Source organism: Apodemus sylvaticus, chromosome 20, assembly GCF_947179515.1.
Source record: "Apodemus sylvaticus chromosome 20, mApoSyl1.1, whole genome shotgun sequence".
Lineage (NCBI taxonomy): Eukaryota > Metazoa > Chordata > Mammalia > Rodentia > Muridae > Apodemus > Apodemus sylvaticus.
In genome coordinates, this window is record NC_067491.1 from 61,387,334 (window position 1) to 61,401,832 (window position 14,499).

Below are 14,499 nucleotides of genomic sequence, written 5' to 3' on the forward strand. Positions count from 1 at the left end.
CTGCAGTTTTGGTGATCAGTCAGACTTCTGGTCCACTGTGGACTCTTTTCTAAGATTTTTTGGCCTGGACAACCTCTTGGATTTGCATTTGGGGAACCACCATCACCTCTTGATCCCTAGAACTGGCATAACCACTGGGAATGTAAAGATCTTCTAAAAACATTGTAGTGTCTAATATGGTTGCCCAGAAGATGGGGTGTAGTTTATGGCTTTTGGGTACACTTTAAGAGGAGCTAGTATGCAGGGGACCATGTCTTACTTTGGGTCCCTAGTGCCCACGTGGCCTCTGGGAAAGCTTCCAGAGTCATGGAACAGAATATAGAACCCAGAGCATTGGGTGCCTTTTGGTGATGTTAGGCCTACTTTAAAGGGAAATTGTGGGCATTAGGTGTGGTCTTACATAGGGTCCCTAGCACTTAAATGGCCTCTGGGAAGGCAACCAGAACTCAACAAGTCTTCTGAAGAAAAACATTTAATTGGGGCTTGCTTATAGTTCAGTGTTATAGTCTATTATCATCATATTGGGAAGCATGGTGGAATACAGGTAGACATAATGTTGAAGAGATAGCTAAGAGTTCTACAACTGAGTTGGCAAGCTCCTGAGGAAGAGACTTTAGACCTGGCTTGAGCATTTGGAAATTCAAGGCCCATTCCCTGTGACACAATTCCTCCAACAGGGCCACACTTACTTCAACAAGGCCACACCTCCTAAAAGTGTCACTCCCTGTGCCACTTTAGGGCCATTTTCACTCAAACTACTACATTCTACTCCATTGCATCAATAATCCATCATCATCATGCAAAAATCATTTAGTCTTACTTAGAATGTCCCCATTGTCTATCACAGGAACAGCTTCGTTTGAAAGCAAAGTCTTGTCTGAGTCTCATGCAATCTCACTGTAATCCCCTGTAAAATAACAATGAAGAAGCAAGTCACATACTTTCAAAAAATAATGGCAGGGGATATATACATTACCATTCCCAAAGGGTATAAAGAGGATGTAATGAGGAAATACTGGGCCAAGGGAGACTAAAAACCAGCTGAACAGACTCCAAACTCTGCATCTTCATGTATGATGTCAAAACACTCTTCAGATCTCCAACTCCTTTCATACTTGTTGAGTGCAACACACTATTTTTCTTGTGGTGATTCGGCCCTGTGTTAGAAGCTTTCCTCAGCAGATATCCCAGGGCTCTGGCATCTCTAACATCTTGGGGTCTCCAAGGCAATCCAGGCTTCACCTTCACAGATTCATGCAATGGCCTCTCTTGATCTCTATGCAGGGACACCCCTAACACCTCTGAGAATTCTCTTCAACATGGAGGGAGATTTCACAACCTCTTTCTTGTAACCTTGATTCTGACATGACCACAAGGCCAAGCCTGCCAAGTTTTGTTACTTGTTGTGCTGGAAAATAAAACCCTTATTAAAACATTCTTATTTTTCAAATACATTTTTCACCAGCTTTCTGTTTTCAATGGTTTTCTTCAGTGCCTAAGGTTGAACGGCTTAGAAATTGCTCTGAAAAAACATGGTGGCCTTGAACTCTGAAGTGTACTTGTCTCTGCCTCCCTAGTGCTAGTATTAAAGTATGAATCAGGCCTTTAGCCTCAGATTGATCTTAACATAATTGTAGAAAGCAGCAATGCTCTTAGCCAAAATATCACAAGAATATTTTTCTAGGCACCATACTAATAATATTCTCCCCTGAATCTTCTATAGCTGAGGCCTCACAGTTTAAATAAACCCGATCATCACTGTCTTCCATGGTCCTACTACTATAACTCAATAAACCCTGCTTGAATTGTCCATCTGCACTTAAGTTCGAAGTCTGAAAGTCTTCTGTATTCTTCCAGATGAAAGCATGGTCCGTCCGATCTTGGCAACACCACAGGCCATGGCACCAGTTTCCATCTTAGTGTTTGATTGCTGTGAAGAGGAACCATAACCATTGCAACTCTTAAAATGGAGAATACTGAATTGGGGCTGGGTTGTATTTCAGAGGTGAAATACAACCATTATTATGACAGGAGACATGGTGGCATACAGTCAGACATGGTACTGCAGAGTTAACTGAGAAATCTACATCTGGATTGGAAGGGAGAAGGAAGAGAAAGGAACCCTGAGCCTGGGTTGAGCATTTGAAACCTCGAGGCCCACCCTCAGTCACATACATCCTTCAACATGTCCTATGTGCTCCAGCAAAGTCACACCACTTAATCGTGCCAATCTCTGCGAGTGTATGGGAGGCGTTTTCATTCAAACCACCACAATCCTTTTTTAGAAAAGTAATTTTTGTCTTCTTCCTCCTCTTCATCCTCATCCTCGTTTTCCTTCTCTTCCTCTTTCTATCTTTCTGCTACCAACCAAAGATTATGAATGCATTTTTGTGTAGTCCGGCCTTTTCCACAGTTATCTTTAGCCTTACATAGACTGCCTACACGACTGCCTGGTGACCGCCACTGTGACAGGAGTGGCTTCCTTTGTCCTCTTCATTCCCTTGTGTTGGCTCCTAACGTTTACTGCTAGCCTGTCATGGTTTTCTCTCAATACTTGAAAAAAAGTTCAAGAGCTTCATTCAAGAGTTTTACAATATTATTTTATTCATTTAACTAAAACCTCAAGAAAAAAGAAACTCGGATATTGCTAGTAACACCATTAAAGCATTAGCCTAAGTAAGCCTTGTTTCCATGTCCTTCATTTATATAAAAAAGAATCCTTGACCTATTGTCATCATTTATTATCAAACTCTGTCAAGTAAATGTCTCTACATGTGAAAAGATACCAAACCCTTGACATGTTATTTTTACAAACACTCATCATTACTGTATTAGCAAAAGTACATACTATTTACATTTTTTTACATTTAGTTGTGTGTGCGTGTGTTTCCGCGCGCGCACGCGCGCGCACGTGTGTGCATGCTTATATGAGGTTCATGTGCAATGAGTGTTGCCAGGAGTCCTGAAGAGCACATCTGATCTCTCAAACTGATGTCACAGGTGGTTGTGAGTCAACATGTGTTGCTTAGACCCAAACCAGGACTTTCTTAATACCAGGAAGCACTGTGCCATCTGTCTATCACTATTGTCTTACTGAGGGTGGTAGAGCTTCAAATTTATATATATATATATATATATATATATATATATATATATATATATATATATTGCTTGCACATGTTATTTACACAAATTGGAGAGCGTTACTTATGAGAAATCCATGTGTGTATCTACTGAAATTTAACTATAACAACCCTTCTACTTCTTTCTTCCGACCCTGTCCACATCCGTAGAAGGGCCCTGTCATTTTTTTTTAAAATACATCATTATCAATTTTCCAATGTATATGATTTATCACAAGAGTTTATATTTTAACTCTTATGGTTCATAAGTTTGTGGTGGTGTACCATTTTAGGACAGCAAAATAAAAACTTTCCAATACAGGAAACAATGAAAACCTTAAGAATACATGCAACTCAACTGACCTTGTATAAAGCCATGCATTTGTCAGTGCTCCCCCAATCATAAGGATTCTTGACTGTATAAAAGATTCTTTTTCCTATAAAGACATTCAACTATGAATGAAAAGATTAATATGAAAAGACAAAGTTAGTACCACCCATAATATCATGACAATTTATACCAAATTGGCTGTCCTTTGAAGCAAAAGAAAATAGTTACTTGTGTTATGCCATGCAGAGAGAAACAGCAAGTTCTTTTTCCTTTTGCCAATTCCATAAGAATTAGCTCTTCTTGGCACAAAACTCTAAATGGAAATTATGACTTGAGTCCTTATAAGATGGCGCAGACCTTGTAAAGGAGATGCTTTGGTGTCCAGGTGGTCACAAAAGAGACTGAAATAAAAACAAGCTCTCCCAGGACCTGCTATGGAGGTGTAAGTCATGGCTCAAAGCACTGTGCCTGTGGTAAACTCATTGGAGGGAGGTTATATTTAGGTATTCTAATGAAGAACCAGGCATGACAAGTTCCCTTGTTCTTGTCCATATAATGCTCTCTGTACAGCCCTGAATGTCAGCCTAGGATTCTGGCTCTGTAGCTGTTGGAGATATGCTGTGACAACAGTCTTTATCTCCAAGGGCTTGTGTGTCAACATTAGCATAGGATTCCAAACCAGTCAGTTTATGGGATAATCCATAACAAGCATGCCCTGATGTTTCAAACGTTTCTGAGAATAAAGATTCCAACAAGGTAACGCCAGAAGAAAGTGCAGACCATGCATCCATCATGTGTTTAGCTGCTTAACTGTACCTCAGCACTCACTAAGCAACACTGTGGGAGGCTTACAATTTGTTTTCTCTGCGTGATTGCCAGTATTTCGCCTTCTGTCACACAGAAACAAATTCCCTCTTCCCTAGAACCCAACCAGCTCTGCAACTGATACACTCAGACTTCTGCAGTACCTTGAAACACAGAGCTCTTCCTGACGGAGCAGATGCCAGGTCTCCATTCACACCTTGTTCACTGCAGAACCTTAAAACCCACACCGTTCTAATAGGACATGAAATTCATTCCAACAGGTCTCCATTCACACCTTGTTCACTGCAGAACCTTAAAACCCACACCGTTCTAATAGGACATGAAATTCATTCCAACTCACTTTGTGTCTTCAGAAATTCGCCTTCATAATCCCCATCTTCTGCTTAGAAAACGAAGGCTCCCTTTGCCCTTCTGCCACCTCCAGCTAGAGTGCGTTTCTGTCAGCAGTGATGGCAGAAGTCTTTGCAACTGCCTCCTGTAAAGTAGCTATGGGCAGAAATATGTACCATGAGCTATTCTGTCCTGCAACCAGGGTGCAAGGTCTCTGGTGAAGTATTTAGCAGGGCACAGCATGAGGACAGGACACAAAGACCTCTGGGTGGACCAGTTAACTGGGTGTAGCACAAAGGAGCAAAGGCCTCTGGGTAAAACAGTTGGTAGGTGTTTCTGTTTCTTGGTCGTGGAGATCTCTGGGAGGATCTCAGCAGTTGGTCTCTGTGGGCTTTTTGCCAAAGGTAAGAAGGGATTAAATATAAGGATTAAAAATATTTAACTGCATCCTTAATACAAGTACTCATTGTCTGGGTCTTTCAGTTTTGTATGTACCAGAACTTCAGGCATTTGTCACATTGATTTAAAAAAAAACCTATCTTCATTAATTTCCCACATGTACACATTACAGTTAGATAAGGTTCATTTATTTCTCCTGCCTCCAACTGCAAAGTGGCATTTTGTTGTTAACCAGGTGAAGTGAATGCTATCCCCTGTGTCTTATTGCATCTTCAATTAGCCACAACTTTGCCCTACTGATTTTTACTAGAAATACGTTGGATCTCTTTGAAGTAGGTTACCTATGTTTTATAGATGTTATTTCCTGAAAGATATTGCCATATCTTTTTTAATGTCTGAATATTTATTTATTTATTTTTACTGAATATAGTCTTCATTTACTTTTCTTTTTTTCTTTTTTTTAATTTAATATTTTTATTTTCTATATTCTTTGTTTACATTTCAAATGATTTCCCCTTTCCCAGATCCCCCCTCCCCATATGTCCCATAAATCTTTTCTCTTCACCCATTCTCCAATCACCTTCCTCCTTTTTCTCTGTCCTTATATTCCCCTCCAATGCTGGATCAATCCTTTCCAGGATCAGCACCCTCTCTATACTTCTTCATGGGAGTCATTTGTTATGCGATTTGTGCCTTCCAAATTCAGAGCTTCTGGGCTAATTAATATCCACTTATCAGAGATTGCATTCCATATGTATTCTTTTGTGATTGAGTTACCTCACTTAGGATATTTTCCAGATCAAACTATTTGCCTAAAAATTTTGTGAATTCATTGTTTCTAATTGCTGAGCAGTATTCCATTGTGTAAATATACCACATTTTCTGTATCCATTCTTCCTTTGAGGGACATCTGGGTTCTTTCCAGGTTCTGTCTATTATAAATAAGGCTGCTATGAACATAATGGAGCATGTGTCTTTATTGCATGCTGGGGAATCCTTTGGGTATATGCCCAGGTTATAAAATCAACTCAAGCAAATCAGTAGCCTTCCTATACTCAAAGGATAAACAGGCTGAGAAAGAAATTAGGGAACTGACACCCTTCACAATAGCCACAAACAGTATAAAGTACCTTGGGGTGACTCTTACCAAACATGTGAAAGGTCTGTATGACAAGAACTTCAAGACTCTGAAGAAGGAAATGGAAGAAGACCTCAAAAAATGGAAAAAAACCTCCCATGCTCATGGATCACCAGGATTAATATAGTTAAAATGGCCATTTTGTCAAAAGCAATATAAAAATTCAACACAATACCCATCAAAATCCCAACTCAATTTTTCATAGAGTTAGAAAGACCAATTCTCAAATTCATCTGGAATAACAAAAAACCCAGGATAGCTAAAACTATTCTCAGCAACAAAAGAAATTCTGGAGGAATCAGTATCCCTGACCTCAAGCAATACTACCACGCAATAGTGTTAAAAACTGCATGGTATTGGTACAGTGACAGGCAGGCATCAATGGAACAGGATTGAAGATCCAGAAATGAAGCCACACACCTATGGCCGCTTGATCCTCGACAAAGGGGCTAAAAACATCTAATGGAAAAAAGATAGCCTTTTCAAAAAATGGTGCTAGTTCAACTGGAGGTCAGCATGCAGAAGAATGGTATTGATCCATCCTTGTCTCCTTGTACTAAGCTCAACTCCAAATGGATCAAGGACCTCCACATAAAGCCAGACACTCTGAAGCTAATAGAAAAGAAACTGGGGAAGACCCTTGAGGACATCGGTACAGGGGGAAAGTTCCTCAACAGAACACCAGTAGCGTATGCTCTAAGATCAAGAATTGACAAATGGGACCTCATAAAATTACAAAGTTTCTGTAAAGCAAAGGACACCATCAAAAGGACAAATCGGCAACCAACAAATTGGGAAAAGATCTTCACCAACCCTACATCAGATAGAGGGCTAATATCTAGTATATACAAAGAACTCAAGAAGTTAGACCCCATAAAACCAAATAACCCTATTAAAAAAAGGAGTCCAGAGTTGAATTCTCACCTGAAGAACTTCGGATGGCAGAGAAACATCTTAAAAAATGCTCAAATTCATGAGTCATCAGAGAAATGCAAATCAAAACAACCCTGAGATTTCACCTTACACCAGTCAGAATGGCTAAGATTAAAAACTCAGGAGACAGCAGGTGTTGGTGAGGATGTGGAGAAAGAGGAACACTCCTCCACTGCTGGTGGCGTTGCAAATTGGTGCAACCACTCTGAAAATCAGTCTGGAAGTTCCTCAGAAACCTGGGCATGTCACTTCCGAAAGATCCTGGTATACCACTCCTGGGCATATACCCAGAGGATTCCCCAGCATGTAATAAGGACATATGTTCCACTATGTTCATAGCAGCCCTATTTATAATAACCAGAAGCTGCAAAGAACCCAGGTATTCCTGAACAGAAGAATGGATGCAAAAAATGTGGTATATATACACAATGGAGTACTATTCAGCCATTAGAAACAATGAATTCATGAAATTCTTAGGCAAATGGATGGAGCTAGAGAACATCACACTAAGTGAGGTAACCCAGTCACAAAAGATCAGTCATGGTATGCACTCACTAATAAGTGGATATTAGCCTGGATAACTGGAATACCCAAAACATATTCCACACATCAAATGAGGAACAAGAACGGAGGAGTGGCCACTGGTTCTGGAAAGACTCAGTGTAGCAGTATAAGGCAAAACCAGAACAGGGAAATGGGAAGGGGTGGGTGGGAGAACAGGGGAGGGAAGGAGGCTTATGTGACTTTTGGGGAGTGGGGGACCAGAAAAGAGGAAATCATTTGAAATATAAATAAAAAATATATCGAATAAAATAAAAATAAAAATAAAGAAATGTAATATGCAAGGATTCTGCATACAGTTGGCTTCTAAGAAAGTACTCTTCAAGAGATCACCTGATGCCCCACTGCAATCCGAAACTGCTTTTGGCACTTACCAAGTAGACTTCCTGTAATAGGTTGGTTAAGGATCAGCAGTGACAGTTTCATGCCTTTTAATGTTAGCTTATACTTTTAGTATTTTATTCCTAATCAACTAGTTAGTAAAATTTATTAATTTCCAATGACAACACTTTGTGTTACTATTTTTCTTCCCCACCTTAGGGATACAATGTATTTAATGTTCTCTCAATACTTTCTTCGGTGTTCAGTGGTTGCTGGCTCTGTGAACTCCTCTACTGAGGACCAACATAATAGGCTCTGCTTCACTCTGACTTATGTAGTTGTAGTTTTTCTTTTAAATGTAGAGGAAATCTTGGCTTAGTAAACAAGAGGAACAAAGGAGACACGCGTGGTGGTTAAAATCAGCCCCCTTCCACCTTGAGACAAGTTTTCATGTATGTAGCCCAGGCTGGTCTGAAATTTACTATGGAGCCTAGGTCAACTCTGAAGTCCTGTTCTTCTGCCTCTACCTCCCAAGTGAAGGTCTGAAGGTGTGCACAACTATGCCCGACTTTTCTTCATTTAGTCTGATGTTGTAAAGCAGGTTCTTAGACTACTTAGCAGTTCTTAGACTACTTGTCATTTAGATTTTTGGGGGGTCCAAACCTATTATTCTGCCTCTTGGTGAATACACAGATCAAGACTTTAGCCTCTCATTAAGTGTAAAAGACATTTACTTAGAAGAGATCATTGCAGTTAACACAAAGTTAAGATGGCCATGGAAGCAGATGGTGGTGTACACCTATAATATCAGCAACTAGGGAGGCGGAGGACCCCTAGAATTGCCACCTGGAAGATGTCCCATCTGGGAGTTCTTCCAGGGAGATCTCTTAGTTCCAGGCCAGTCCATTCTACAGAGTTCCAGGCCCTCCGAACTCAGGTATTATGTATACAATTATTCAGCTAGTTAAAGTATATTTCCAAGTGTTTTGCACAGTGTCAGGTTGTAGGTTACGCTGAAATAATTTCTATAATAAGCTTCCGTAATCTTGCTAAGATTAAGGAATTGCTAGTTTATATAAAGTTAGTAACAATCACACAAGACGAGAGCTGGTTTAAATATATTAAAAGTTATAGGCTTACTGTCCAGTTAGTTGTCTCGAAAGGCTTTCAACAGTCCAGGGGTAACACAAGGAGAAGGTTCATTTTATTTGTGTATAGTGTTCAGCATAAACCAGCCCTGGTAAGAGGACTGTGATGACTTCTTTAATCAACTCAGCAATCCGAGGTTGTTCTTGCTGATTGCAAACATGACTGCTCTTCAGAATGAACCATGCTGTTAGTGTTTCTTCAAAGACTTACATGAAAATTGTGGTCAGTCAGCTTAATTTTGAACTGCCATTGATAATAAATTACACTCAAAGAATCTAAACTCGGGACCGGACTCACTCCTGCCAAATGTGAAGATAAAATGCAAAACCTTTCTTTCACACCATGGCAAAGTCTTACATGGACATTCAAGATGAAAAACGCTCAGGCCTCCAATCAACTTCAAGACCCGGTTTCTTTTTAAATCACTTCTGCTCCGTGTTTTATCAATACCCACTGCTCCCCAACCATGATGAACTTTCTGCATTCTGTGCGCACTGGCTTCATCTTCTGAGTCAGACTCACTCTGGGATGTGGAGTTGTGTGAGGCAGAGTGCAGTGGGAGGAGCATTCTGGAGCACGCAGTGCAAGAGGGAAGACGGTACTTCCCTCAGAAACCCACAAACTTTTTTTTTTCGATATATTTTTATTTACATTTCAAATGATTTCCCCTTTTCTGGCCTCCCACTCCCTGAAAGTCCCATAAGCCCCCTTCCCTCCCCATTTTCTCCCATCCACCCCTTCCCACTTCCCTGTTCTGGTTTTGCCCTATACTGCTACACTGAGTCTATACTCCAGAACCAGGGGCCACTCCTCCCTCTTTCTTGTACCTCATTTGATGTGTGGATTATGTTTTGGGTATTCCATTTTTCTAGGTTAATAACAACTTATTAGTGAGTGCATACCATGATTCATCTTTTGAGACTGGGTTACCTCACTTAGTATGATGTTCTCCAGCTCCATCCATTTGCCTAAGAATTTCATGAATTCATTGTTTCTAATGGCTGAATAGCACTCCATTGTGTATATATACCACATTTTTTTTGCATCCATTCTTCTGTTGAGGGATACCTGAATTCTTTCCAGCTTCTGGATATTATAAATAGGGCTGCTATGAACATAGTGGAGCATGTATCCTTTTTTTTTTGGTATTCTTTTTTTTTATTCGATATAATTTATTTACATTTCAAATGATTTCCCTTTTCTTGCCCCCCCCACTCCCCGAAAGTCCCGTAAGCCCCCTTCTCTTCCCCTGTCCTCCCACCCACCCCTTCCCACTTCCCCGTTCTGGTTTTGCCGAATACTGTTTCACTGAGTCTTTCCAGAACCAGGGGCCACTCCTCCTTTCTTCTTGTACCTCATTTGATGTGTGGATTATGTTTTGGGTATTCCAGTTTTCTAGGTTAATATCCACTTATTAGTGAGAGCATACCATGATTCACCTTTTGAGTCTGGGTTACCTCACTTAGTATGATATTCTCTAGCTCTATCCATTTGCCTAAGAATTTCATGAATTCATTGTTTCTAATGGCTGAATAGTACTCCATTGTGTAGATCTACCACATTTTTTGCATCCACTCTTCTGTTGAGGGATACCTGGGTTCTTTCCAGCATCTGGCAATTATAAATAGGGCTGCTATGAACATAGTAGAACATGTATCCTTATTACATGGTGGGGAGTCTTCTGGGTATGTGCCCAGGAGTGGTATAGCGGGATCTTCTGGAAGTGAGGTGCCCAGTTTTCGGAGGAACCGCCAGACTGATTTCCAGAGTGGTTGTACCAATTTGCAACCCCACCAGCAGTGGAGGAGTGTTCCTCTTTCTCCACACCCTTTCCAACACCTGCTGTCTCCTGAATTTTTAATCTTAGCCATTCTGACTGGTGTAAGATGAAATCTTAGGGAGAAACCCACAAACTTAATTTGTCTGACACAACAGTCAAAATAGACTCCACCGCACTTTGGGTTTTGGACAATTGTAGGCTGAACCCAAGTATCTATGAAGATTCCCAGGAAGTCCATTGTGTGTGTAAGAAATACTTCGGATCTTAATGGTCCTTGAGGCTAATTCCAGAAGAGCTGTATGGTCATGTTATATCTCTAACAAAACAACCAACCAATGGGTTTCCTCATAAACTCAACATTTCCAGGGAATAAGATTACGGATCTCTCGAGGCAGGTATGTCACCAAGTTATGAAAACTGAGGATCGAAGCGAATGCAACTGTGATTGCTGAGTAGGCACACTTTGGATCTTGTCACGCAGCACCTAGTAACTCAGAGAAGGCAGATTTGCTAATTCTTCTGGTGGGATTTCTTCAATGACGTTTACTCCAAGGTATAAACTCTGCAAGTTCTCCATCTCTGCCAGGATGCTCTGCAGCTAATTGCTACCCAGCCCAGGCTGAAGGTCTGAAGCACATGCAACTCCAGCATCAAGGCAGGCAGCTCCTGGAAGCTGTTGCCACTGAGGTTGAGCACCTGGAGGCTGCAGCAGAGCAGTGACTGGGCCAGGCAGGCCCTTGGGCTGCGAGCCTGGGCCGCCCAGCAGGTTGTTCCTGGCCAGCAGCTTGCATGGGCCTCTCAGTGTCAGCAGCTCAGGTCCCAGCGCTGCAAGCTCATTGCCACTCAGGTCCAGGAGCCAAAGGAGGAAGCCACAGCCCAGCGCGCCTGTGGCAGCGACCAGCAGCAGCCAAAGCAGCTCCTCCTGCAAGCCACGCCACTCCTCGGTCATGCATCCAGCTCAGACTCCAGGGCTTCCGCCCCACACGCTGTGGATGGACCAGTTGAGTTTGGCCTCCCTGAGCCCGGTCTCCTCCATCCAGCGGGATCCTAGGAAGCCTGATGAGGCAGTGCATCCCTGAACCTGAAGGGTTCCACCCCATCAGAAGTGGTACAGCACGGCCCTGCCCAGGCTCTCACCCCTGATGCCAGCCGAGTCAAGTCTCAACCTTCTTCTTTCCTCTTTGTCTAATATCCACTTACAAGTAAGAATATACAGTTGTAGATTTGGTTTATTGCTAATATTATCTTAATGGGGTTCCCAAATTATAGGAGAATTTGCATGTCTAAGTGTGAGGCACTGTCCTTCCTCCCAGATTGTGCTAAATGCTAAATAAATTTGCTGGTAGCAAATGACTGGGAAGGGAGACAGAGGTGGGACTTTAGATTTCTCAGACAGTAGATCACTGAAAGAAGGAAGTTTTAGAATTACCATGCTTGGGAAGCAGAGGATGGAAAGGTCTCCCATTCTCATGGATTGATAGGTTTAATACAATGAAATGGGTATCTTACTAAAAGAAATCTACTGAATCAATGCAATCCCCATCAAAATAGCAACACAATAATTTATTGACATGGACAGAGCAATTCTCAGTTTCACATGGAAAAACAAAAAACCAGGATGAACGAAACAATTCTGAACAAGACTTCTGGAAGAATCACCATCCCTGACCTCAAGCTGTACTACAGAGCAACAGTGATATAAATTGCATGATAGTGGACACGGACAGTCAGGTTAATCAACCGAATAGAATCAAAGACCCAGAATTAAACCCACACACCTGTGGACACTTGTCTTTTGATAAAGAAGCCAAAACCATACAACCAAAATTATAGCATCTTCAAATCAGACTGGCACTTAGCACCTCATTTTAAAACAGCAGTGGATTAAGTAAGGGATTGCTTGCTAGAACCCTTCCCCTCATGTCCAGATGCCTCTTGCTTGTTTGACTAGGGGGAGATTTGGAGCAATAAACGTCTATTGAACCAGAAGAAGAGAGGCAAATTTGCAGAAGAATCTTTTTACATAAGTAAACATGGATAAACTCACATAAAATTATATATGGATTCATGCTTACACCTTCATATATCTCCATTAAAACCAGTTGGGATAGACTACATCCTTATCTCATAATTACACACACACACACACACACACACACACACACACACACACACACACACATCTATACTTACAAATGCATTTAGAGCAAAAGATCAAACACCAGTGCAGAATGAACTCATTCATTCTGGATGAAAAATGAGCTCCAATCTTTATTGCATAGGGAAAGAAAAGCTTCTTCAAGTTTGTTGCTAAATGAATTTAACCCAAGTTCATAGCAGAACGCTTTGTCCTCTTTAGTAAGACTAAGCTTGCCTTGCTATTAAGAAAAGACCTGTTCTGTCCTGTGGTAAGGAGGGTCCTACCTGCTCCTTCCACTCTCTCTGTAGTTTCTTCTTTTTGTCTCTTTCTCTCTGCATTGTGCATATTGCTGTTATTTTATAAAGTTGCCTTATATTTAAGATATTAAACTCTGCATTCTCCTTCTAATCTTGGTCCCTCCTCCTGCTCTGATGTAACAATGCTCTTACTTTCAATGTGTTTGCTACTTTTTATTTCACTCACTTTTTTATTAGATATTTTCTTTATTCACATTTCAAATGTTATCCCCTTTCCACATTTCCCCTCCAAAAGCCCCTATCCCATACCTCCTCCACCTGCTTACTACCCCACCCACACCCGCTTCCCTATCCTGGCGTTCCCTGTCACTGGGACGTGGACCCTTCACAGGACCCAGGGCCTCTCCTCTCATTGAGGTCTGACAGGGCCATCCCCTTCAACATATGTGGCTGGAACCATGGTTCCCTCCATGTGTTCTCTTTGTTTGGTGGTTTAGTCCCTGGGAGTTCTGGGGGTGCTGGTTGGTTCATACTTTTGTTCCTCCTACGAGGCTGCAAGATCCTTCAGCTCCCTGGGTCCTTTCTCTAGCTCCTCCTTTAGGGACCCTATGCTTAGTTCATTAGTTGGCTGTGAGTATCCACTTCTGTATTTGTCAGGCACCAACAGAGCCTCTCAGGAGACAGTCATATCATCTTCCTTTCAGGAAGCACTTGCTGACATCCACAATAGTGTCTGGGTTTGGTGACTGTATGAGGGATGGATCACCAGGTGGGGCAGTCTCTGGATGGCCTTCCCTTCAGTCTCTGCTCCACATTTTGTCTCTGTATCTCCTCCTGTGGGTATTTAGTTCCCCCTTCTATGAAGTACTGAAGTCTTCCTTCTTCTTGAGCTTCATTTGCTCTATGAATTCTATCTTGGGTGTTCCAAGCTTCTGGGCTAATATCCACTTTTTAGTGAGTGCATGCCATGTGTGTTCTTTTGTGACTGGGTTACCTCACTCAGGATGATATTTTCTAGTTCCACCCATTTGCGTAAGAATTCCATGAATTTGTTGTTTTTAATAACTGAGTAGTACTCCCTTAGGCAAATATCATCTACAAATAGTGATATTCTGATATCTTTCATTCCAATTTATTTGCCTTTACCTTCTTTTGTTGTCTAATTGCTTTTGCTAGGTCTTTGAGTACTATATTGAACAGGTAGGGAGAGAAT

General features: G+C 41.4%; 1 pseudogene; it reads right to left on the reverse strand.

Annotated features, from left to right (window-relative positions):
* Positions 1–1,819: 1,819 nt before the first annotated feature.
* LOC127670657 (leucine-rich repeat-containing protein 58-like) lies at positions 1,820–11,838 on the reverse strand (annotated as a pseudogene).
* Between the last annotated feature and the right edge of the window lie 2,661 nt (positions 11,839–14,499).